This window comes from Peromyscus californicus, unplaced genomic scaffold (genome assembly GCF_007827085.1).
Source record: "Peromyscus californicus insignis strain IS unplaced genomic scaffold, ASM782708v3 Scaffold_23__1_contigs__length_62951481, whole genome shotgun sequence".
NCBI lineage: Eukaryota > Metazoa > Chordata > Mammalia > Rodentia > Cricetidae > Peromyscus > Peromyscus californicus.
The window spans coordinates 18,648,270-18,674,685 of NW_026294534.1; the positions used below are offsets into that span (position 1 = coordinate 18,648,270).

The 26,416-nt window shown below is 43.9% G+C and overlaps 1 long non-coding RNA gene across 2 annotated transcripts; it reads left to right on the top strand.

Moving 5' to 3' along the window:
- The first annotated feature begins 264 nt into the window (after positions 1 to 264).
- Positions 265 to 19,668, top strand: LOC128119373 (uncharacterized). Of its 2 annotated transcripts, none has more exons than XR_008221517.1 (4): positions 265 to 342; positions 715 to 860; positions 17,681 to 17,750; positions 18,417 to 19,668. It is a non-coding gene; the product is annotated as an uncharacterized LOC128119373 (long non-coding RNA). The 2 variants fall into 2 exon arrangements; XR_008221518.1 differs by having other exon boundaries at positions 18,501 to 19,668.
- The last annotated feature ends 6,748 nt before the right edge of the window (positions 19,669 to 26,416 follow it).

The following is a 26,416-nucleotide window of genomic DNA, read 5'->3' on the forward strand; positions in this document are numbered from 1 at the left end:
GTGAAGGAGTTCAGGGAGTTTGGTGCATGCTTTCCTAGGAGAGCAATAACCTATGCTCAGATTTTAAGGATTGTTTCTTCCAAGTAACAGCGACAAAAGACCTGTAAAGGTTACATTCCTTCAGCTTCTGATTTGCATGCCTAAGGAGTGCTGGCAGAGAAGGAAACCAAGGGCTGCTGGGCTGAGAGAGGGAGGGGAGGAGGGAGGAAAGGCCTTAACGCTAATTAGGTTTGAAAGACAGCCGGCTGGGTCCAGCCATGGCATGCTGAGAAGACAGGAACCCTAGCAGCTGATGCTAAGTTCAGACTAAACTCACTGCAAGTCCCCGGGGAAAGTCACAAGGTAAACCTGATAGTCCCTGTCATTTACAATCATTATCAGGCAGGCTGCTTCTGTAATTTTACTGGGGAGCCAATTAACAGCTCCTGAAGCTTGAGGGGGAGGATTTCCCAGCTCTCTGCTTGTTTTGAAAAGAGAAAATAAGGGTGCCTTCAAGTGCTGTCTGGAGACTGTCTCTTCTAAAAGCACAATGACTTCATACAAGGTGGTCACTTCTTGGGTCAGGCAAACGGTTGAAAGTCAATTTCTCTTTCTTAATTTACTCTTTTCTCTAGCAACCTGAATTAGCTTCCAGATGGGCCAGGGAGCCTTGTCTCCTTCTTTTCTAAGCTGTGGCAATGCTGACCCGTCCTTTTGCCCTATCTTGTATTCAAGAAAATGCCTGTACTGCTCATCACCTCATAAAGAAGTCGGGAAAGGCCAGTTCATGCATGAAGGAGACGGACAAGGATGACCACTCGTGTTGATTGCTCGACTTCACAGTTCCCTGCTAGCATCCTTTCTCTTGCCTTGCTATCACGGTGACATTTTAAAAATTTTATTTTATGTGTTTGGGGGTCTTAACCTGAGTGTATGTCTCATGTCTGTTCAACTTGCAGACAAGTGAGTTTATTGCTAGTGATTTCCGCCAGCGTTTAGGTAGGTGGTTTCTAGTAGCAAGCCCCAGCCATCTTCCTGTCTCTCTCCCCAACAACACTGAGTTTGCAGGTGTGGGCAGCCATGTCTGATTGACTTATTTGTTTATTTGTGATTTTTTTAATGTGGGCACTAGGGATCTGAAGTCAGGTCCTCACGCTTGGGCAGCAAGTACTCTCACCCACTGAACCATCTATCTACCTCAGGATTTTTTTCTTAATAGTATGTTTTTAAGACTAATTTATGGTGGTAGGCTTCTGTTTTACTCATGTTGATTGCTTCATGGCTTTCCATTGGATAAATTCAAGCACAGCAAGACTATTTTTATGTCAATGGACATTTTGTTTTGTTCATCATTTCAAGCAATTATATATATTTGTATGATAAGATACAGGTATGAAATAGTATAAGGATGTAAATACAGGAATAAAAAAGTAAGTGTGGAGTTATTGACTATATGACTGGCTATTAATACACCCCTCCATGCATGCTTTTAAATTCTCTCTGGGTCACAGATATTTCAATAATTTCATTATTGTATCTCTTTGCTTATTTTTCTTTGTGTTTTTATAACTAGTGGTTCACTGGGCTTCTTGAATATGTGGGTTTAGAAGTGTCTTCCAATTTATAAAACTTCATGTTGTCAATTTCTTGCCCCCTACCCCACTTCATGGATGCTTATTCTATGTGCTTTAAGCTTATTGATGTTTCATGAAGTCTGCTATATCTCTTTGTTTACGTGGATATTATCTGTTTTCCTTTGGTTTTTAAATGGTTTTCCGTATATCACATCACTTGGGACTGGAGAGACGACTCGACAGTTAAGTGCACTGAAGTTCTTTTGGAGGGCCAGGACCCACATGGCAGCTCACAACCACCCACAACTCCAATTCTAGGTGACCTCTGTGGGCACTGCATGCACATGGTACACAGGCATACATGTAGGAGACATACGTGTAGGTTGAATACCCAGACACAGATATAAAATAAAAAGTTACAAAAATTAAAAAAAAATCATGCACACACTAATTCCTGCATACTTCATGACTTTCCATGGGATGATAATTAGCGCATTTAAATTTTTAATTACTCATTGTCTTCTGCTGGCTGATACCAGTGATTTGCATATTTTAACCTTGGGAACTTTCACATTCACCTCTTAGTGATGTTAATATTTTTCAAATTTCTTCGACTTTTTTACTTAGGCACTTATGTTATCCATGAAGAAAAGGTTTCCTACTTCCTCCCTACTTTTTGCTATGTCCATTTTCCCAACAGCCTCTGATCAGCTCATAAAATCAGTAGCACTGTCTGGCTTCCATTACAGTCCTCAGAAGAACTGGTTCACTGTCTTCTGAGTGTCATGGCTTCTGATGGGGAACCTGCTGTAACCTTGTGTTCGATCTGCGGCCTGTGGTGTTTCCCCCTCTGGTTACTGTTATTAAAAAACAAACAAACCTCCGGGCGACAAGGTGCACACATTTAATCCCAGCACTTGAGAGGCGGAGCCAGGCGGATCTCTGTGAGTTCAGAGGCCAGCCTGGGCTACAGAGTAAGAACCAGGACAGGCACCAAAACTACACAGAGAAACCCTGTCTCGAAACAACAACAATAGCAACAAAACAAAAACAAAAACAAAAAACCAAACCAGCCACTGATTTTCAGCAGTTTTACTATGATGTGTGTGTGTGTGTGTGTGTGTGTGTGTGTGTGTGTGTGTGTGTGTGTGTGTGTGTTTAGATGTGTGTGTATGTGTAGCTGTGTGTGTGTGTAAAGGTGTGTGTGCATGTGTAGGTATAGGTGTGTGTATAGGTATGTGTGTGTATGTACTCTGCTTATCATTCTCTGGAATTCTTGGATGTTGTCACTCATTAAAAATTTAACCTTCTTATCCATTACTTTGTCAAAATTCCTTCTGTCCTGCTTCCTCTCTGTCTTCCATCTTGGACCCAATAGTGCACACAGGTCATCAGTCACCTGTGATTCCCAAGTTCTTTCTATAAAATGGCATTTGTCTATTACCTAGTCACATCCTTCTGTCTACTTCAAATGATCTCTGGCTTACTTACAACACCTAGCACAGTCAGTCTGTGTGTGTTCATTGTAGACGCAATTAGTATTTTCATTCTGCAGGGTTAGTTAGCTAAATCTGTGGGTGTAGAACAGTATGGACGGTCAACTGTTTTCCTAAGCCATCAACCGGTATTGCCATACAAGTGTGTAGCAGCCGAGGTCAGATCTGGACCTTAGGTGCCTACTAGTCACTTAGAACAGTTGTTTTCAACCTGTGGGTCATGACCCCCATAGGGGTCACATGTCAGATATTTACATTGCGATTCAAAACAGTAGCAAAATTCCAGTTGGGAAGTAGCAACGAAACAATTTTACGGTTGGGGGGTCACCACCACGTGAGGAACGGCGTTAAAGGGCTGCAGCATTAGGAAGGTTGAGCACCGCTCATTTAGAGCAAAGTTACCATTGTATGACAAGATAGATGGAGGTGATTGAAGGGTTTGCTGGCCTTCCTGCTACTTTCCAGATGATGTCTTTATTCTGCCACTTGGCTAAGATTATTTTGATCCCAAGCATCTTCAAATGAAAATGTTGACTAGTTAGTTGATGGCTTAATTCCTTATTTATTACTGTCTTTCCACAACTCAAGTTGATCTTTCTATTGCCTAACTCCACAGAGACACTTCTCTTCCATGTCCTTCAAGGGAGAGGTAAATTTTCTCACCGTGGGTCACTTAACCTCTCAGTAGGATTTTCCATACACCACCACTGTACTCTGAAAATCTGTTCTTCACCTTCACACTACGGCACTCAGTTGTTTGTTTTATCCTTTTTCATCACTTACAGCTCCCGGGTACAGTGGACACATTCTCTTATCCAGTCTTTGGTTTTTCAATATTCCAGGGCTTAGCTAAAGTTGTTTCTTTTTCTCCCTGCTTATTGTTTTTCCTTGGCCATCTCATCCAAAGGTTACCCATTTGAATATGTTCTAGATATAGATGACTCCATAATTAATCTCTAGACTGAGTTCAATGTGTCTGATGACATTAACACTGAGAAACTAAGAAAGAACAGTGGATCCCACCTTCCTTTGCCCAGCTCTCTTCCATCTCCGTTCATGCTCTCCTCCTATTTGAACCCAGTTGTATCACATCACCAGAAAGTGACAGTATTGCTCCTTTACTGAGCTCCATATCCAGGTCACTAGCAAGTCTGGGCTGTTTGCCTCTGAAGCTTACCCATTCCACCTACTTACTGCCCTTTGCTTAATCAACATCAGTTTGCTCATCTGGTTCATTTCTTTACAACTGGATTATTTTCCTGACCCTTGACAGGTCTTCTTTTAGTTTATTATGAGTGAGATTTTGTAAAACAATTCACCATACAAGTGTGTAGCAGCCGAGGTCAGATCTGGACCTTAGGTGCCTACTAGTCACTTAGAACAGTTGTTTTCAACCTGTGGGTCATGACCCCCATAGGGTCATGGTTTGTTATTGCTCCAGTATTCTTGATGCACAGAATAGTACAGATACTGAATTTTAAATGGATGCTAGTTGAATAAAGAACAAATGTGAACTCTTATAGTAGAGGAATCTTTCAATCATTTTATAAAATCTCTCTTAACTGAGTCACATATAAATTTATACATTCTTTATCAGAATGTATCCCGCAGTTTTGAACCATAGACGTGAACAAAAGCAGTTCTGAATAACAGCAGCTTATTATTTTATCAAAGATAGCTACATTTAAATATCTTCATGAGCAACACTCTAATATGAGACTCAGAAGAAATCTCTGTAGCCTCCTGCCGAGGAATTAACACTCTAAGAAGTTTAAAAATATTAATGTTGTTCTTTGAAAAGATTCTTCAGAAAGTAGGTCCCTTCTTAATCCACACATTTAGAGCAGGCCATTAAAAGTTGAGTAGTTAATGGAATTTACTACTTAAAGTTATTCCAACATTTCCCAAACTCTATCCTCACTGCGTGGTTTGCATTGTTATTTTTAATCCTGCCTTTTAGTAACTACCCTAACCAAATAACCAAACCCAACCTCATTAGAAAAATACCTTAGCCAGGTGGTGGCATATGCCTATAATCCTAACTCTTGGGATTGGGAATTGCTAAATTCCAGGCAAATCTGAGCTACATATGAGACCCTATCTCAAGAAAACAAAACAAAACAACATCAAAAACAAGGGAGGGAGAGAAGGGGGAAGGGAGGGAGGTAAGAAGGAAGGGACAGAGGAACTGAGGGAGGATAGTGTTGTCTTCTGCCTGGGGCGATGAGAAGCTCTGGCGACCCTGTAGGTGAAACACAGGGTGGCAACAGAAACTACTTTATAGCAGAGACATCAGCCTTCAGCTCCCTGCTCTGTGGATTCTTGAGTATGAACTAGGAAAAGAAGCTTGATTTCTCTTTCTTTTTGTTTTCTCCACCCCAGAAAGATGGCTACCAGTGCCTCACTTTCAGGGTGTTCGCAGCATCTGGGGTGGTGCAGAGTGCAGGTCCCATGCCTTGGTGGGTCTTGAAAGCTGATCTTCCCTGAGATGTTATGGAGCGAAATGATCTATAACAGCATGCTGCTGTGACTAGAAAGCAAAACAGGAGGGGGTGGGCTGTGAGTTAGGGATGGGCAGAGATTTGACTCTGAAGAGAAAATTCTTACTGGGTCAAGGCTGCTTTTGCATAATTCTGTTATCATCAGGAAGAGGAGAAATAATCATATTAGGTGTGTGCTGTCCTGCTGGATGTGGCTTGTCTTACCTTGCGTTTGAAGTCCTACAGGCTTTCTGTGAGTGACTTGCTCAGAAGACGCCAATCAATAAGGCAGGTGCCGCCAGAGCAAAGCCGGCCAGTTTTTGATGTTGACAATGACATGCATTCCTGTGCAGAAAGGAGTAATCCATTTAGATACAGTTGTGTGTGTGTGTGTGTGTGTGTGTGTGTGTGTGTGTGTGTGTGTGTATAGCATTGCTCTCTGCAACAGAGGCAGTTCCGTATGGGATGTTGCCTCAAAGCAAGTGAAGCCCAGGTCATCTATCCACATAGCAGTGAGAAATCCATGTGTCAGAGCATACACTTGTGCCTTCCGGTCCTCTGTATCGGAAATGGGTGTTCACTCATTAGGTTACTAAGAGCACTGACTCCACCTCATCTGCTTACAGAGTCCAGGCATCTCATCGGTTTGCCCTGAGTTTCTGGCCAGCTTGCCTCTTCCTGGAGACCACTGCGGTCCTCCCATAGCAAAGTGTGTTCATCCCTGACTCTCCTGACTTGAGGCGGGCCTTACCAGAAGAGTCTCTTCCGATGGCCCAGGAGTGGCTAGGGAAATGTTATGGCTCTGGCTTCACTTACCCACATTGGGTCTTGCCATGATAGAGACCAGGTGAGAGATGGTCTAAAGGAAAGAGGACTTCAAAGAGAAAAAAATGGCGGACTGGTTGTTTCACGCTCTCTCCTTGGGAAAAAAAAAAATTTAAAGAAAAAAAAAAAAACCTCAACTCTTTGAAAAGACACAAGCACTCTTTTAAAAATAAGTTATGTTAATCTTACATAATTTTGGGTTTCGTTATGACATTTTCACACATCTATGTGCGATGTATTTACCCTTTCCTGCTCCCCTCCCTCTTTGTGGGGCCTCTTCTCCTTCCCACCTCCTCTTTCTTCCATTTTGATACCATTGTTTATTGATGTGCGTATTGATTTAGATGACCCGGTGAGGTTCATTAGGGTTGCGCATGGGGTCCTGGGTGAGGTGAGGGGTTGTTTACAGAAGCCTGGGCTTTTGAGCAGAGCTGTATCATGAGGAAAATGTCTGTCCCTCCCCTAGCAACCATTACTGCCTAGATACTCAGGAAGGGGTGGGGACTTGTGCCCCCTACTAGCCGCCATTATCTGCCTCCAAGTCCTGGGGGTGACCCATGAGCGCTTCTGTTCTCATGGCAAGATATTGGTAGGCCTAATATAGCTCAGGTCTTGTGTGATTACCAATCACAGTCGCTGTGAGATCTAGAGTGCAACAACCATGTCATGTTCTGAAGATGGTGTTCTGCCTCACTCCATTCCTCTGGCTCTTCCATTCTTTCTTTCTGCCCCATCTTCTTCAACGTTCCCCAAGCCTCATGAGGGTGATATAAAAGTTCCATTATGATGGAGCATTCAACAGTCTCTTATTCTCAACAGTTTGTCCAGTTACGGCTGCCCAGAGTAGTAGGCCTACCTCCTAGAGGTTCTGTGAGTTTCCTACAGCACCAAGCTGGAAACCAAATCTTTCATTCACAACCTTTGGAGACACTCTAGACGCAAGCTCTCGTTTGCCCTCTCCCTTCTCACCCCTCACTGAAGTCCCTCAAATGGCTTCATCGGTTCTCTCCTCTATACTGTGATGGCTACCACAAGCCGCATCTAACCACGGAAGATTAACATGTGTTTTTTTGTTTTTGTTTTTCGAGATAGGGTTTCTCCATGTAGTTTTGGAGCCTGTCCTGGATCTCCCTCGGTAGACCAGGCTGGCCTCAAACTCATAGAGATCCACCTGGCTCTGCCTCCCGAGTGCTGGGATTAAAGGAGCATGCCACCACCACCTGGCTAACATGTGTTTTTTCTTCGAGTCAGATTTCTACTTTAGAAAAGCAACCCCATCTATGGAGTATCAGAGAGAGACAGATTGAAGGGTATGATATCAGAGATGATATTATAGGCAAGGAGGTCACATGGTAATCTAACTGTTCTCGTCCAAATAAAAGGTGATAAAGCCAAAAACTAAGATAGGAGGTAGGTACGGTGAAGGGAGAACAGATTTATCAATTATTCTAGAAACAGCTGGCAGGACTTATTGATTGATTAGGTGTCAGGATGAGGAGTGAAAAAGCATGAGATCTGCCCACATTCCAGATGATTTCGTCATTCACCAAGATAAGGCCTATGGAAGGAGTGGCAGGCTATGGTAGAACACTGCGGATTTAAGCTTTAAGCAGGCTGAGAAGCCTGGGTGCCAGGTAGGTAGGTGGGACTAAGGCTTAAAGAAGCAGAGTTGACCAAAGTGTGTTTTGAAAGTCAGTGGATGGAGCTGGACTGTAGCAGGCTGTCTTTTGGGCCACCAACCAGCTCCCAAATCATGACATAGAGACTTGGTAATTATGAATGCTCGGCCTTACGTTATGCTTGGCCCACTAGCTTTTATAACTTCATTTAACCTGTTTCTCTTCATTTATGTTTTGCCTCATGGCATTTCACCTTTCTTTCATTCTGTATGTCCTACTCCATGTCTAGCTGGCTGTTGGCTGCTTGGCTGGCTGGTCCTGGGCATCTCCCTCTCGTTATCCCTCATTCTCTCCTCTCCTGAGCCTAGATTTCTCCTCCTATTTATTCTCTCTGCCTGCCAGCCCCACCTATCCCTCTACTGCCTAGCTATTGGCCGTTCAGCTTTTTATTAGACCAATCAGGTGCCTTAGGCAGGCACGGTGAAGCAACAACTCATCTTTACATAATTAAATAAATGCAGCAGGAACAAATGTGACACACCTTTACAGTTAAAGCAATATTCTACAACAAAACAAATGTAACACATCCTGACATAGTTAAAGTAATATTCTACAACACTGGATACTAGTCATTAGAAGGTATCACCATGCAGACAGACTGCAGAAACATCAGAAATACAGTATTTAAAGGACATACAAAGAAATGAGTCAGGAGAGGACAGGAGAAGGACTGGTTGGCACAGTGGGAGGAGCTCTGGAAAATTAGTCAGGGGATTGAGAGAATTGATGGTGGTCAGTGTAAAACACTGGGTCAAGAAAAACGAGGTGAATGTGGTGGTTTGAATGAGACTATCTTCCATGAGCTCAGATGTCTGAATACTTGGTCCTCAGTTGGCGGCACTGTTTGGGTAGGTCTAGGAGGATTGGCCTTGATGGAAGAGTAATGTCACTGGGGGTGGGCTTTGGGGCTTCAAAGCTACTGCCATTTCCAGTTCCTTCTTTCTGCTTCCTGCTTTGTGGTTTAAGATGTGAGCCTTCAGATCCTGTGCCAGCCGCCATGCCTGCCTGCTGCCAGGCTTCCCCACTATGGTGGCGATGATGCTCATTCTCCTGGAACCACAAATAAACCCCCTGGTTTAAGCTGCCTTGGCCATGGTGGTTAATCACAGCTCTAGAGAAGTAACTAATCCAAGGGCTGAGAATAAATGCAAATGGGTAGGTTTTGATTAGTTAGAAATGGAAGGAAACTATCCTATTTTCTCTTGGAGTTTGACCGGTTCAGCAAGAGTGGTTGCTCCAGTTAGGTCTCTGTTGCTGCGATAAACGCCATGCAACTCAGGGAAGCAATGGTTTATTTCATCTTACACTTCAAGTTCACAGTCCATCATCGAGGGAAGTCAGGGTCGGAACTCGAGCAGGAGCTGAAGCAGAAACCATGGAGGAATACCGCTTGCTGGCTGGCTGGCTGGCTGGCTCATGCTCAGTTAGCTTCTTTAGATATGCCAGGCCCACCTGCTTATGGATGGTACCGCTGGGCCCTCGCACACCAATCGTCAATTGAGGCGATTTCTCCCAGACATGCCCACAGGCCAATGTGATCTTTACTTGAGGTTCCCTCTTTCTGAGTGACTCTAGGCTGTGTCAAGTTGACAAGAAAAACTAACTGACATGGTGATAGGAGCTTGAAAGAAGTGGCGTGGGGGGGGGGGGCGGACAGCATGACACTGTTTCAAACTTATATTATAAACCGAGAGTGGTGGCACATGACCGTAATCCCAGCACTCCGGAGGCTGAGGCAGGGGGATAGTGAACTTGAAGTCATTATGACCGCCCCCCCCCCAGGGCATTCCAGACCAGGGTGGGTAACAGAGTGAGCCCTTGTATCAAAATAGGCTGGAAAGTAATAAATAAGTAACCCTACATTATCTTTTAATTTGGAGTGCTGTAACACATCACATGATTTTATTGCACAGCCTTTTTGGTTTATTCTGTGACCTCTTCAGTAACTGTGTTATGAAAGCTCTGGACCTGAAAGCTCCTACAGCATTACTATTATCAAACTGAGAGTCGGAACAATACCTTTTTAGCCCAGCAAGGCATCTGGAATGGCTGATGATTAATAAATGTTTGTTGAATTTGAGTAAGGGACTCAGAGCGTGAACTCGTCCATTCTCTCCAGCTACACTGTTAACTCCAGGGTGGGGGACTGTGTCTTCAGTTTGGTTACTCAACTTGCTCAGTCCACAGGGGACGCATTAAAGTAAATTTGGCTAAATTTGGTTACATAGAGACCAAATGCTGCTAGAAAAGTAGTGAATCCTCAGATTGAGGGCTGGACGTTTCGAGGTGAGTTCAAAATGAGCTGAATGTAAAGAAGAAGATACAAGTATCTCATGCCATCCAATAATCATCCGATGATTGACGGGTTGATTGGAGCTTTAAGTCAACGTCCTGGTGTCTGGTGCTTTCCCTTTCTCAGTGCAATGAACAGATCCTGAATAGAGATTCTTCCGCTCAACATATTCTTTAGCTGCTTGAGCCTTAATCCTTACCCAGGCCGGGATAAAGTAGCCAATTAGTGTTGTTGCCCGGATTTCTGATTTTTGTGGTTCTGAAGCTGCTCTCTGCCAGCCCCCCTTGTAGCAGTGAGCACAGAAGAACCTTCAGGCAAGCTGCTCCTTTCTGCTCCTCTCTGAAGTGTCCCACAGCAAATGACAGTGGCAGGAAACGTCTTAATTTAGAGCGTTGTTAGCATAATTGATGTTCAGATGCAGCGTCGGTAGAAACAAGCTCCGTTAATTGGTCTCTCAACCTACATTAGCTCTTGCGCTGTAACCAATTAGGCAGGGGCCAGAGGGCTGGAGGAGCTGTGGTTAGAGCCCTGTGTGCTCAGGCTGAGAAGATGCACCAGCAGGCAGGAGGGCTGCAGATTGCAGGGAAGCCATCTGTCTGGTGAGGAGCCTGTGTCCTTCAATAGGTGAAAAGAGGGTGGTAATATTCAGGAGACTCAAGTCCGGCCTTTCCCGAAGGGGTGGACTCTATGAAAGTGACCTGCTTGAAGGGTTTAAACCTAACATTAGTCTCTGGCAACATTCCCAATGAACTAAGAATCCATTTCTAGTCTTCCTGCCTCTTCGAAATTCCCTGGAAGGGAAGGACAAGAAGATGTGCCCCTCCCCCAGTAGTTCCTAGATTTCAAAGCCAGGCCCACCAACTAGCAGCAGCCACATTCTCTGGTAGCCTACTCAATGGAATGCAGAGGACAGCCCCGCCCCCCGCCCCCCCCCTCCCTTAACCCGAGTCTGCTGAATCAGAATCTACTGTGTCACAAGATCCCCAGGTGTTTCCCATGCCCTGTTTACAGCCCTGCAGCTAGAGAGAGCTTTCCATGGAAAGCAGCGGTCCATGCATTTGCCTAGTGGCCACAGCTGCTTCCTTTCTGCAAAAGCAGAGCTGAGACCGCGAGGGTGACCTAAGTAAGGCCCGTAAGCCTAAACTATTGCTCTTTGCAGAAAAAGTTTTGAGGACCTAGACTGTAGCCTGCATAGAAGTTCAGGTGATATTTCCGTTAGTTCTCAAGGACAATGTGCACCAGCTATTTACCTTATCTCAGTATTCTCATAGATATTGTAGACTCAGGAGTAAATGGATGTTACCTGACGATGATCTCAATTGTAGGAACTTAGAAGGTGACTCCGACTTCAGTGGAGGCTGGCAAAAACTTTCAACTTCCTCCTATGACTGAGTCAAATGCTAAAATCTAAAATGTCCTTTCAATCTATTTCCTACAATGAAGAAAAATGAGAAGCTGGCATTAGTAAGAAAGCAGCCATCAGTTTTATTCTGGACATGCTTGGAAGGGTAATTGTGATGAGGAATATAACATTTCTAAATATACCAAAAGGTCACTTTCATTTTACTGACATACATTGGGCATAATTTTATACCTAGCGAATTACTCCAAGTGACTACTTTCTTTGCTCTTATTTACCCACAGTGTGAAATGTTAGAGACATAGGTTCTGGCTTCTTCTTCTTCTTCTTCTTCTTCTTCTTCTTCTTCTTCTTCTTCTTCTTCTTCTTCTTCTTCTCCTCCTCCTCCTCCTCCTCCTCCTCCTCCTCCTCCTCCTCCTCCTCTTCCTCCTCTTCCTCCTTCTTTTGTAGAGGAAGATGTTTGATAAACCAACATGGCTGAAATATTTTGATAGGAGTTCCGGGTTTGTAGCCCATAGATACATACATGCAAGCATACTAAAGAGGCTTCAAAACCCTTGGAGTTTTGCTCTCAGAGTCTGTACACACACACACACACACACACACACACACACACACACACACACACACACACCGTGTCACATCACAAAAGCTGGGAGGTAGCCTTATGACTTCAGACACACACATCAATCATAATTGTGGCAGCGCCAGCAGCCATGTAACTGTGTAAAGACCTCAACAGCCTTCTGGCACTTAAGGGGGAAAAAAAAGCATCTAATTAATCACAGGTGAAACAGCTTGGACTGTCTCCAAACGCCCCTGAATTTACTGCCAAGCTTTGATGCTAATTTTCTTTCTAAGTAACCCCCTAAAGAAATTTACAATTAGGTAATTAAAGTAATGAATAAAGAGATGCTTAGGAAGAGGGAAATAAGGACTGGGGGGAAATGTCTACATTTACATCCTGCTATAAATGTATCGGGGTGTGCATCATTTGTGAACCCCAACTTAAAGGTCCTCAAATAGATTTCTTCTGAAGAGTATTCGAACAGTCAATGTTTTGAGAGATGTTGAAGTATATAAATGAGGCTGGGAACAGGTTATTCAGCTAAGCCTGGAAGGCAGGGAAGGAAATATACTTGTTGCCAGATCCTTGCTCTTGATTTTTTTTTTAAAGCCACAGTTGGTGTGCTTTGGGCCAGGGGCAATAGCCTTTCTACTTGAGCTGACTGGATAATATTACTGGATTTCTATGACTGGGTTTCATATGGAGATTTCATCTTCCTCCAATTCCTCATGCTTCCGCTGGGGTAGGTCTTAAGTTTCTGGTTTTGATTGGATGGAAAGAGATTGTATGTATGTATGTATGCATTTAGTGGTGTGTTCAGTTTGGAAATGTTCAAGAAAGGACATTGGATTTCACAGTTCCAGCCTCTCTGTCTCTGTTGCTTAGTATTTGACCGTAGCAAGAACAGGGGGAGGAGTGTTAGCTAATAGGTTATTTTCGGTTACAAAATTAAATAGCAGTCCTCCATATTAAGCAGTGCATTAAAGATATGTCCCTAAATCCCCACATGCCCAGAACTCCAATCTTGCTGAAAATTTTTGCAAGTAACTATTTTTTGTCTTAATAAATCAAGTGTGAAGTATATAATGGTTTTTAAATAATTCAGAACCTTGAGTTTTTGAGTGAGAAAGTTCTTTACTTTGATTTATACCAACCCAGTGAGAGAGTTTACAAGCTTTCTGCAAACATGCTCAAAGCAGGTCCTCATTATGTCTCTGCCACGTCTAGGGGCTGGAGCCTTTGGGCTTATTATAGATTGTTGTTGCATGCTTGCATTCTGGCGTATGTAGAGGTGATATGCAGGGCTGGATGCATAGCTCAGTAATGGAACACCTCCCCAACACTCCCCAAAAATTTGAAGGTGTGTAGAAAAGAAGATGTGGAGCTCTAAGATATACAAGTAAACCTGTTAAATCCAAACCCTGGAAATTTAGGGTTCTTTTTTCCTCTCCTTTTGTAAGTTTTTTCTCTCCCTGGAAGTAGGGGAGTGAAGATACTTTGGGGTTTGGACTAGAAAGGAAGGAAGGGGTTTTTTTTATAGCCTCAAGCTTTGTTTATGAGCCAAGGGCACTGAGGCTCTGAGAGGTAAAGAGGTGGGCAAAGACTTGCAACCACCTAATGGGTAATTAAGATACCAGGCATTGAAGCCAGACCTGTCTCCGCTTGTAAACTGTGTCTGCTGTTTGCTAGTTGAGTAACTGCCTGCCTGCTGAGCATCTTGTACAGATAAAAAAAAAAGGAAAACTACAGCATCCTTGAGGTCAAGATTCATCTGAGACGTTCAGTGTGATACCCAGGATGTAAAGACAATGACCATCGCTAAGTTCTTATTAATTTCGCTATTCGTTTATTTCAAAGGTTCTTGGATTTCAGTATAGTCTTATATTTATTTAATAGATTGATTTGTTGGTCACCATTTCTGACTGCTGTCTTCAGTAGGTGGGGCCATCGTCAAAGGCAGGAAAAAGTCAGACAAGTGCCTTGGATGCTCCAGTCTAGAGGAACTAGGTCAGAGTTCAATTCCTCAGCATGGGGGAAAAAAAATCCCTAAATCTTAGGAGGCCCTTAGGCGCTTTTCCTCTTCAAGGCCACACAGAATGATAAGCACTTTGCAACTCATTTCTGATGAAGGACTAAAGATTCCGTGTGCAGAGAAAATAATTTCAGAGCATCAGTGCACCCTACTAGGGAGGCGGAGAATAAGAAGGGGAGTCCTTTGGGGTCAGTTGTAGCTCCTCAGTCCTCATCTAGCCAAAGTCTAAGTCAGCCCTTTACTAGGCCCCAGGCTCTTCCCAGTCCCCAAAGGCCCAGGGCTTGGCTCCTCTTTGAGCCGCTATCTAAAAAGGCTGGGGGGAAGTTGGAGAATCCTGCCAAATCGGAATTAAAAATGACAAAACAGCTGATTAGATCTGAGGTGACAAGAAAGAGAAATAAAAGCCATTAGAGCCCATTTGCAGCGCGCCTGCAGCCCAGCGAGTCTCAAGGCGTTCCCTTGAAAATTATTAACGGCCCGACAGCGCTTTCCGCACCGGAATCTGATACGTGAAGTGAACACACCGCACACCGCACAGAGATGCAGAGAGGGACCTGCCCTCATTTATTTCACTACACAGATTTGATGAGACACCCTAATCAAGCTGTCAGAGCGAGCGCCACCGGAAGCAGGCTGCACTCGGAGGAGCAGATGCCCAGAAGACAGTTGTCTTCTGTAGTAGAGGTCAGCCGGCAAGCTGGGGACAGAGGCTAAGCTTGACCTGTCACTTGAGCTTTGTACAGCCAAGGAGCTTCAAGGAGTTCGTTTATACTTAGAATAACTTAGACAACTGTAAGACTATTTTGTACTATTTGGTACATGGAAATGTTACAAAATTTAACATCGGTGGACCATAATTAAAGTTTTCTTATATTATTATATTTATATTAAAAATGTACTCAGGACCATTTGTTTACATGTTATCTACCACCATTCTTGCACCTCAGTGGCCTCAGGAGGCCTAAATTATTTGCTATTTTGATCTTTTCAGAGAAACGTTAATGGCTCAGCCCAACCATTAAAACTAACATTTCTGACACAAGAAGAAAAGTAACTGGAAATCGGGAAATTCCTGAAGAAATTTTCTAGACAAAACTGTGGCCTCTGTTGAGACTCAAAGCATAGAAAACGGGTTCTCTGCCGTGTCACAGGGACAAACCCCCTACTTCTGAGAGCTACTGATTTCACAAGCTACTGGAGGGAAGTTCACTAGGTCCCAGCAGCAAAAGCAGTGTAAACACCTCAAACTTTCAGAAGTAGGCAAAGGCTATCAACTGGGATTCCCTTCACTGTTACTGTCACGGGTAAGAGATACGGACAGCTTAGAGATGACATCGATCCTAATTATTTTCTACCTGTCTTCAGTCAATAATATTTAATAAACAGGACTCTCCTTCCTCCTCTTCCTCTTCCTCTTCTTCTTCCTCCTCCTCCTCCTTCTTTCTTCCTCCTTCTCTTCCTCCTCCTTCTTCTTCCTCCTCTTCCTCCTCCTCCTGATATTTTGAGACAGGGTTTTTCTGTGTAGCCCTGGCTGTCCTGGAACTTGCTCTGTAGCCATGGCTGGCCTCGAACTCAGAGAATGACAATGAAGAGCTGGGGTGATGCTAGTGGGTGAGCCACCAACACCAGCCCTCACAGGGCCAGCTGTGACATCATTCACTCCAAAGTCATGTTCAGAAGAGCTCTAAGGTTCCAGGAGCCACCAGGATGATGGTCCAGCAGGATAGATATTTAGACATGCACAGGTAATAGAGGGATGTAGCATGGGTCAAACAGAAAAGATTATACCAGTTAGAGAGGGCTTGTGGGGCTCCATGAGCACATTCACTGGGCAAGTTAACAGAAAGGGCAGAAGTCTACCTGAGCAAAAGAGAGGAGTCAAGATGTATAGTTGGGACTATTAACTGAGTTTGTATGCTAAGAAAAACCCCTAAATTACTGGATCATTTAATTCATTCATTATAGTAATATCTTCGCCTCGTCTAACCGCAATGACAAAGTACTTTTGATATTTATAAACAATGTACATTGGTTTCTCCAACAACTGAGAACCCCATAACCAAAGTGCCAGCAGATTCAGGGCTTGGGGGAGAGCTCTTCCCTACACATGGTGCTTCCTTATGGAGTCTTCATATTCCAGAAAGAACAGGAAGGGTGTGTGTGTGGGGAGGGGGGGCAAACACAGCCCTTCAGACCTTTATGTAGGAGATTTATATTCTGTTTATCATGGTGGAGGTCACATGGCCTTGTCACCTCCCAAATGCCCTGATTCCTAATTATTAACTATCACATCGACCAGTCCGTTTCAATATTTGAGTCCTGGGGACATTTTCGGTCTGTATCATGTGAGTTGGTGACTGAGCAAGTCTCTTTCATTTCAATGTAATTCCCCTTTAAAAAAAAAAAAGAATGACCAGTGAGCCAGCTCAGCTGGTCAAGGGCCTTGCAGACAAGCCTGATGACCTGAGTTTGATACCTAAGAACCACATAGTGGAAGGACAGACTGACTCTCTCACTTGTCCTCTGACCTCCATGTGAGCACCGTGGAGTGTCTGAACTCACGCACATACAGCATGAACACATAAAAATAAGTGTAATAAAAATATTATCTCGAGTGCATAAAGTAGGAAGTTGTGTCCTTCACTGTGTTTTAAAACAAAGTGCTACTTGGCTCACAGGACCTTGGAGGGATGGAAGGAGGTAAATGGGAGTTTTAACCCTGTTCATTTATTAGAAGAGGTAAAATTTGGACAGTTTCAGCCTTTGACTAATGGAACCACAGAAATCTCTACGTTTAGGGCACTTTGTCAGTATAAATAACCTCTAGATTGAAATGTGGGATGCAGGTCAGTTGCCACCAAAAGAGGAGCCTTTTGATTCTTCCAAGTGCCTCCTTTTCCCACAGGCCTTTTTCTCTTCTAGAACTTTACTTAACTTCATTTTATGCATATCAGTGTTTGCCTGTGTGTGTGTGTGTGTGTGTGTGTGTGTGTGTGTGTGTGTGTGTATGTGTGTGTGTATGTAACACACACGCAGTGCTCATGGGGACCAGAGGGGGGCACCAGATCCTCTGGAACTGGAGTTAGAGGCAGTTGTGAGTACCAATGTGGGTCCTGGGAACCAAAGCTCCTCCTCTTCCACAAGAGCAGAAAGTGCTTTTAATCACCGAGCCATCTCTCCAGCCTCTCCCATAAATCCTTGAAGTATGTTTTTATTCATCTTTTCATCTGGTAGCATCTCTTCTCCATGAGTTCTGAGGGTCTCTTATCTCAAAAGGAAAAAAAAAAAAGCCGGTGCTGTATCTGGGGACCTCTCCATGGCACTGAGAAGGAAACTGTGCTGTGAAATGACTTCTAGTGGTGTATTTTCTTTTCTCTGAATTTCACTCTTTTAGGATGCCATTATTTCTGAATTCCAAACAGGGCACCTGTGTCAAGCTGGATAGGAACAGAGAGACACTCAAGGTAACTGTTTTGCAAAAAAGTAAGATGTAGAGAAATCTGACAGATATAGCTAAAAGCAGCGGTGGTGGGGTGACACTCAACCTTAGCGCACAATGTCACAGACACTTCAAAGCACCTTCCCTGGGCCTTTCACAGCGGCTGGCTGTCAATCTGTAAAGTGAGGTGGAGGTGTCCACGGGGCGAGTGCTCCAGACAAACCCATCTCTATCCAGCACCTGCCCCTGAGAAACACAGAGGATTGCTCCTGTCAGCCACAGTGCCTAGAGCTTCAGGGTGAATTCCTAGTACCTGAGACCTCTGCCCACTCTCCCACCTGGTCAGCCAGTTAATAGAAGGCTGGCTCCACTAGAGGTCAGTGGTAAACAATGCTCTGCTTATCCTCTTCCAAATGGCTGGAATGGATCTTCTGGGAAGCTGGGGACTGCCTTCAGCCCAGAAAATATCAATGGGGATGGGGGTAGGGGGAAGCGCAGAAGCTCTACTAGATGTAAATGTGGATTTCTATAAAGAGAGAGGATTATCCTCCTTCATTATGCACCCATGAGTGTGTATGTGTTGTATAGGGTAACTACTCTTCAGGAAAAAAGAAAGCAAAGCCCTAATTGGCAGTATGCTATTGTTGACATTAAAAGCCTCCTTTAACTAGAACAGAGTTTATTTCTGCAGAAACTCATGAGAGAAGGTGGCTCAGTTCTACCCAGAAGTGTCAGCAGGTTTGAACTCGTCTTTCTCTCGACTCTATTCTGACAGTCACAGGAAGCCTGGTCCCCTTTGACACTCACCGCACGCTGACAGATCCTCCCCCGGAAAGACTCGACAGCAGCAAACACATGCATTGTTCTTCCTGTCAACCCGCTATTGAAAGGTGATCTACAGCTGAGCGGCAGTCGCCCTCATTTGGGAGTGTTCCCGGGCATGAGGCTGAAAGCTTATTACCCCAGAAAGTGAAAGCCGAGAACATAAGTTCCTCAGATCAGACTACAGCATCAGGGGGTTGTCAGCAGCTCCAAGGGGAGGGAGGCACTGTCTCCAGCTGGGCATTGAGGCTCCTCCCTCCTCCCTGTGTTCCTTACCCACCCACCTCACCATGGACAGCTCATCCCCAGAGAGCAGAGTCTAGAAAGCGCAGGGGTCTCGGTTGCAGGGCTTTCAGAAGTTCTCCAGACACGTGCCCCTATGGAAGAAAGGGTCTCCCTGAAATCAAGATGTGACCCACCTCAGCATCATACATTTGGAAACGTGTAGAACTTGACTCAACGTTATTTGTTGGTCTACCTCCGCTAAACCATGGGCTCCTTAAAAACCTATTAAGGGCAGGAGCATTGGCTTTGGTTGGGTCCAAGAGCTGGCTTCATCATCTATTTCTCAAGGTCAGCTCTCATATCTTTCCACAACTCAATTCCCTACACAATTAAAGAAAAAACAATATAATTCTGTTCGTCTAAAATTCGTGTGTAAATGCTGATTCCCAGGCACCTTGTATTTGACTGCATTTAGAGTTATGCTTATTGAAGAGGTTATTGTGAGCAAGTGAAGCACCATTTGACAACTAGAGGACAAGGACCCATATACATCCAGAGGAAAGACCACAAGGCCACGAAAGGAGGAGGAGCTGATGGTATCCAAGTCAAGGAAAGGGGCCTCAGTAGAAGCCTAATGATGCCTTGGGCTTGGACTCGCAGCCTCTAGAACTGTAAGAAAATGAATCTGTGCTGTTTCCCCTTTCTTAGGGCTCAGTAGCCTCAGCAACTGATACCCAGTGCTGGGAGCTAGAGCTCCTTCAGCAGGAGTGAGCTGTATCCTGTGAAAAACACTCAGAAGGGGAGCTGGGGGCAGTTCTCAGTGGGTAGAGCACTTGCTGCTCTTGAGGAGGACCCCAGTTCCATTTCCAGCACCCACATGGTGGCTCACAACCACCTGTAACCGCAGTTCTAGGGAATCTGAAGCGGCCTTCTTCTGACCTCTGTGGGCACCGGGCATGCACATGGTGCACTTACATCCTTATAGGCAAAACACTCTTTACATAAAATAAATAAACTAACAGGAAAACAACAACAGCAACCAATGGAAACCACTTAGAAGATGCTGGAAGCTAGAGACCCTCTGGGAAGCATGCACACACACATAGATGTTGTAAACCATTCAGGCCTCCATGGTATGTCTGTGGTTCCAAATGTCTCGAAATCTTGGGAAACTGGTTGATGATTTTGAAAGAGAAAGAGAATATAATGTTCAGGTGACACTTTCTGAGGACATAGGTCAACCAAAGTCTCAGGAGAGAGAGTTAAAAAGGGAGGCCCCACCCCCCAACCCACGTCATTAAACAAGTCAAACTTGTGTTGTGATATTCAGGGACATTTCTCCTCCCTGCTCTGAGCTGAAGAATAAATCCCAATTTATTTAAGGAAAATGGTAGATGATGGATGAGCAACGAACGAGGTGCCTTGAGTTCTAGTTATAAAAACATCTTGCCCTTTCAAAATCATTTTTACAGAGCATTACAGGCTCAGATTTTGGCTAGAACATTCTAAGCAATCTTGACATGTCTGCCTTATTCTTTCTACCCTGAATGCTCACCCATCATAGCCATGGGCATTTCAGGATCGAAGCATCCCTCTGCATCCTCTTCCTCTTCACCTTCAACATTACGTAAATTCAGCAAGTTGAAAAGATCTTTGTGGTCCCTTCCAACTTAGAAAAAATTTCCTCTGAGTCTCTGAATCCTAGCACTGTGGCACCTCTAAGTTCAGGATCGACTTCAGTTCTTCACTGTAGTCAGGCTTTTCTTGGTCACCAGCTCACACACACACACAAATGATCATGGAGACTTATATTAATTATGAAAGCTTGGCCTTAGCTTAGACTTGTTTCTAACTAGATCTTATAACCTAAATTAACCCATTTCTATTGGTATGCTTTCTGCCTCGTGGCTTTATTACCTCATCTCCAGGTACTGCCCAAGCTGCTTGTTCTTCTTCTGGCTGTTGACTCCTCCTCCTCCTTCTTCCCAGAGTTCTCTGTCCCCAGAAGTCCTGCCTACCTCCTCTTCCTGCCTATCTAATGGCCATTCCACTCTTTATTAAACCAGTCACAGTGACACATCTTCACACAGTGTCAGGGAATATTCCACATCACTTCACCTTCCTTCACAAAGCAGGTGAATGACTTATGTTGTAAAATGCGTCCCCTGAGAGTCTCACCCTGAGACCAGGAGCATCCAGTAGCAAGCACAGCAGTGTGGATTCGAGCGGGGTGGAGCACTGGTTATTGATTAGACACAGCTCTTCTTGGCCATTTTGGCTATGCCAGTAATGGCAAGGATGGGGTGGGGCACGAATGTAAAATGATGGTGGAAGTTTAGGTTAAGAGTACTCTTCTAACGGTTTCGGCTAATTTAGGTCTGTTAGGTCTGGTAGAGAGCTATGTTCAATGAAGAGAACAAGCTAGCTTCCTCAACTACTTCATTGCAGAAAATAGTTCACTTACCTGTGATTTGAGTATATTAGTTTTTTTAAAAAAGACAAAAGACAGAAACCAAACACACGGTGGAGCAGTCTTCCTTGACAGGAAATGGAAGATCATCAGCTCACCCTTTCTCTTCCTGTAACAGGACCTCGATCCCCCCATAAATCAGATGGGATTTAGGAGAAGGATTGCATGCACACTTTACAGGACGTTTGCAAGAACCAAATGAGACAAAATGGGCAAAAGCAATTAGAAGCTGCCATAAGCCAGAGTAGCTAAGATGGGAGAAACAGAAGGAAGAAATGACCCCTAGACAGAAGAGCACGGGCAAGTTCTGACTCTCCACAGGGCTCTGAGGAGATCTTGTAATCTGTTCTTAAAGTCACCTTTTCTCCAGCTCCAAACCAGTAGAGACATTGTCTTTGTAGAGCGCTGACAGGGATAACCAGAGGTAGGGGCGAGTAATAACAGTAAGAGTTTTCTTTCGAAGGGAAATGGGCCACGTTTTCCCAAAAGTTCAGCGTTGTCCTTGGTCTGACGGTTGTTCTCCTTGAAGGCTCCTCTCTGTGGAGCTGGCTGAGTTAAGAGCGTTCCAGTCACTGTTGCAAATGCCATTGTCAAAACCAAACAAACCCTACCGTCGTCACCACCTTTGGAATCATCCGCATGAAGAATCATTCACTCTTCGTCTCCACGGAGCTTCTTACTTTTAAAAACATCTCCAGAGAGCATCCAAAAGGCAAAGGAAGGAATGGTCATAGTTCTGTAAGGCTGAATAAAAATAATTGCAATTCCACCAGAGGTGTGAATATTGGAACTATTAGAGACGTTTGTTGTGGAGACACAGTGGTACCAGTGTGTGATGGAACAGGCTTGATTTTTGGCATATTCCCTTCACATCTATGCTCTTCTTGAAGAACATACATTTTCTTTGAAAGGGGTTCTATATGTGAAGGCAAAGCATTTTAAACTTCGAGTAAAAAATCGAAAAAGACCCAAGAAGAACATACACATACAGACACACACTCCACACACACACACACACAGACACAAGCACACACACAGATACACACAGACACATGCACACATATACACACCCACACACAGAGAAACACACACACACACACAGACACAAGCACACACGCATACAGAGACACACACAGATACATGCACACACATACACACCCACACTCAGAGAAACATAAACACACACCCACCCCCCCACACACAGACATACATACAGAGACACACACCAACACACATGCACATGCATGCATACACGCACATGCACACATACACGCACATGCACACAGACATGCATGCATACACGCACACAGACATGCAGACACAGACACAGTTTAAAAAAAAATACATCTATTGGGAAAAGCTTGCTTCCCCTGTCTAATTTCTTAACCTTCTCTCTGCAGGAGGGGCGGAGCCAAGGGCCACACCCCTCAGGCTATTAATGGTTTTTTCTTTTATTCCACCCTTTTAAGTGATTTTTATTTGTTCTTTGGGTTGAGAAAAGAGGAAAAAGTAGCATGAGGCTGAAGTGGGCAACAGTGCCTTGGCCTGCTTCAAGTTCAAAGGAGGTACACACAAGTACAATTCTTCCTGAATACCAGCCTTGTTTGCTAGTCTTTATGGCAGACACACGAGTGATTTATTGCTCCTCACCCCTCTTAGTTTGTAATAAAAATTTCAGCATCTCTTTTCTAGCTGTTGTAACCTCTGCCCCTGCATGTTCTCTCTCTCTCTCTCTCTCTCTCTCTCTCTCTCTCTCTCTCTCTCTCTCTTCACTTTGTTCTTTTTTTTTTTTTTTTTTTTTAAACCTAAGATTGACTCGTAAAGCTTTCATCAAGTCAACAAGGTGGGGGCAGTTCCTTTGCTGAAAGAAAGATGTATTCATCTGCGTCTGGGTGGGAGAATGAGGGCCACTGGGCAGGAGAGGGGTGGGCCAGACAAGTTGGGAAGAGAAGCAAGTGGACACAGCTGCTGCTGCTGAGAGACGCGTTCTGCACAGGGAGCTGCAGTCCAACTTGGCAGGGGCATGCCCCCTTGGTGAAAGGTCTCCTCTCCTATGCAAGCCCCAAGAGCCAATGGCCAAGGGCTGACCAATCTGTCATTACAACCCTGAGAAATGGTATTAATCACAGGCATAGTCAAAGAGGCCAAGCTTTGCCTCTAATACCCACTGGTGATAAGAATGCTTAAGCAAAACCAGGAATCCCTCCGCAGCGTTTCTCACTCCCTTTTCTTCCTCTCACGACCCATCACTCCCTGGTTCCCATCTCTGGCTTGTCATGGTCAGTCTACTGCCCAGCCTCCCAGCCTCCCCAGAACACTTTCAAATCGCAGTGCAACACGCTGTAGCCATATGGGAAAGCAAATGTTGATAGAAAAAAAGCGTATTTGGAGAACTAATGTCTCCAGGGGTGAAGACTACAAGAAACAGTGGAGTGAGCTTTACGGTGTCCTGTATTTCTCAAAGCTTCCTGTTAACACACGGATGGTTAAAGATTTGGAGTAAGGTGGAGTGTGGCCAGAGCTCAGACTTCCTGGTCTGAGCCTTGTTTGACAGGTATTCCCTGTATCCTCAGTATCCTGATGATAAACTCAGTTTCCAGCGCACGGTGAAGCACCTTGAATGTTATTACGCCCAGCCTCTGAATTCTGACTTTCCCGTCTCAATTATGATACCTGATGAGCACCGGATACTCAGCATTGCGCAGCGAGAGGGCCGGGTGATGTGGGTCTGCACGGAGGCTGATGCTTCATCCTTGCGGTCATCCTGTCCCTCCACTCCATCACCACAGTGGGATTTCCCCAAGCTAATGCTCCTGGATACTAACTGCCTCTTTTGTCAGTATTTTCTCTCTTCCTTTGACTTCAGCAATTGAAATGTAAAATATGGTTATTTTTGTTTACTTTGTTTTCATATATCCTGCTGGGAGCATAGGTCACTCCGCTTCTTAATTTAAATTTGCGTATTTTGTCTTTTTTTTCCCATTATGGATTCATTTTCTGCCCCTCTCCATTTTCTCATGTCTGGGTCCCTTAATTTTGTTAAGATCTTTTGATATTGGTTTAAACATCACTCAAATTCTATTTTATGTGCTTATTTTCTCTATCCTTCCTATTGGATAGGTGCTTTATGCTCAGTTTTATTCACTCTCTGTCATCTTCAATTGGCTATTTTAAGACTCTCTTGCAAATTTTTTCAATTAAATTTTTTTTTTTTTTGGCTAGGTGGTGGTGGTGCATGCCTTTAATCCCACCATTTGGGAGGCAGAGGCAGACGGATCTCTTGAGTTTGAGACCAGCCTGGTCTACGAAGTTGAGTTCCAGGACAGCCAGGACTACACAGAGAAAACCTGTCTCAAAAACAAACAAACAAAAATTTTTTTTTTTTTAGTTCTTTGAGAATTCCGCACGATGTATATGCTCATATTCATCCCGTCCCACTCCGTCCATATCCATCCCTCCTGTTTGCCCCACCCAACTTTGCGTCATGAAATGTGACGACAAGGGCAACTTATAGAAGGAAGAGTTTATTTGGGGCTTACGGTTCCAGAGGAGTAGGAGTCCATCTGTATCACATGGCGAGCATGGCAGCAGAGGCAGGCTTGGAGACTGCATTGTAAGCCACTAAAAGGAAGCAGAGAGAGCGAGCTCAAAATGGCAGGAGTCTTTAAACACTCAAAGCCCACCCCCAGCAAAATACTTTCTCCAGCAAGGCCATGTCTCCTGAGACCTCTCAGTGACACCAAGTATTCAGACCACCACCACTCATAACATCCAATGAGACAGAAGTAATAATTAGAAATCTCCCAACTAAAAAAAAAAAAAAAAGCCCAGAGCTGGGTGGATTGAACACAGAATGCTCCCAGATCTTTAAAGAAAAACTTAACACCCATACTCCTCAAGTAATTCCATGAAAGAAAAGAAGAGCACACTTCCAAATTATTTTCATGAAGCCAGGATTACCTTGACGCTAAGCCAAACAAAGATCCAACAACAAAAAAGAAAATCATGAGCCAGTCATGCTAATGAATGTGGATGTAAAAGAATTCTCAATAAAATACTTGCAAATTGAATTCAAGAATGTATCAAAAAGATTATCCACCGGGATCAAGTTGGCTTCATAACAGAAATAGAGGAATGGTTCAACATATGTAAATTAGGAAATGTAATCTACCATATAAACAGATTCAAAGACAGGAACCTCGTGATTATCTCATTCCATGAGAAAAGGCCTTTGACAAAGTCTCATGACGTTTTTTTTGAAAATCACGGTTAAAATATTTTTTGAATAATTTTAGACTTACAGAACAGTTGCAAAGATAGCATGGAGTTTTCCTCTACATCCCCTCAGTCAACTGAGTTTCTTCACTGTTAATATCATTCTTCCTCATTGTATGACTGGGCGTGTAGCTTAGTGGTAGGGTACCTGCTTAGCACGCAAGAGGTCCTAGGCTCAGTTCTGATACTGAGAAGTACCTAATAAAGTGGTATCGGTATACGCCTATTTACTGAAGTCCAGACTGTATTTGGATTTTAGTAGTTTCTCTGTTTCCGTCTCCTTCTATTTCAGATCCAGTCCATGGAACTGCTTGATATTTGGTTGTCATGTCTGTTTAGCCTTTTCTGGTTGTGGCAGCTTTTCAGTTCCCCTCCTCCCACCCCCCACTCTCCTTCCCCGTCCCCCTCCTTCTCCTAATGGTTTTACAGAGGTTGGGCAGAATCCCATAGAACGCTCCCACTTGGATTTGCCTGATGTCTTTCTTGTACTTAGAACGGACTCAGTGTTTGTTGAAAACATAGATAAAATGTACCTCTTAACATACCACACACAGGTCACCTACGCTACACCATTGCACACTTACATTCATCTTTGGCTAAAGTCTTGGGCCGGGTTTCTCTACTGTCAGATTACTGTATTTTGTTATTTCTAGTCTATTTTCTTTGAAAGTAAGTCATTAAATATATCACTCTTTCGAATATGGGGAGGATTAAACTCTGTGTTTTGAGTGGCTTATCTACATATACTGACTGGAATATCTTCTTAAAGGGTGATTTGCTTCATCTCCCCTGAGCGTTTATTAATTCAGTGGTGTCTATTTTAAAATTTAAGTTATAATTTAATATTTATAATATTAGCACCTTGTTTTGGTGCTAAATCCTGATTTGTCCATGAGGAG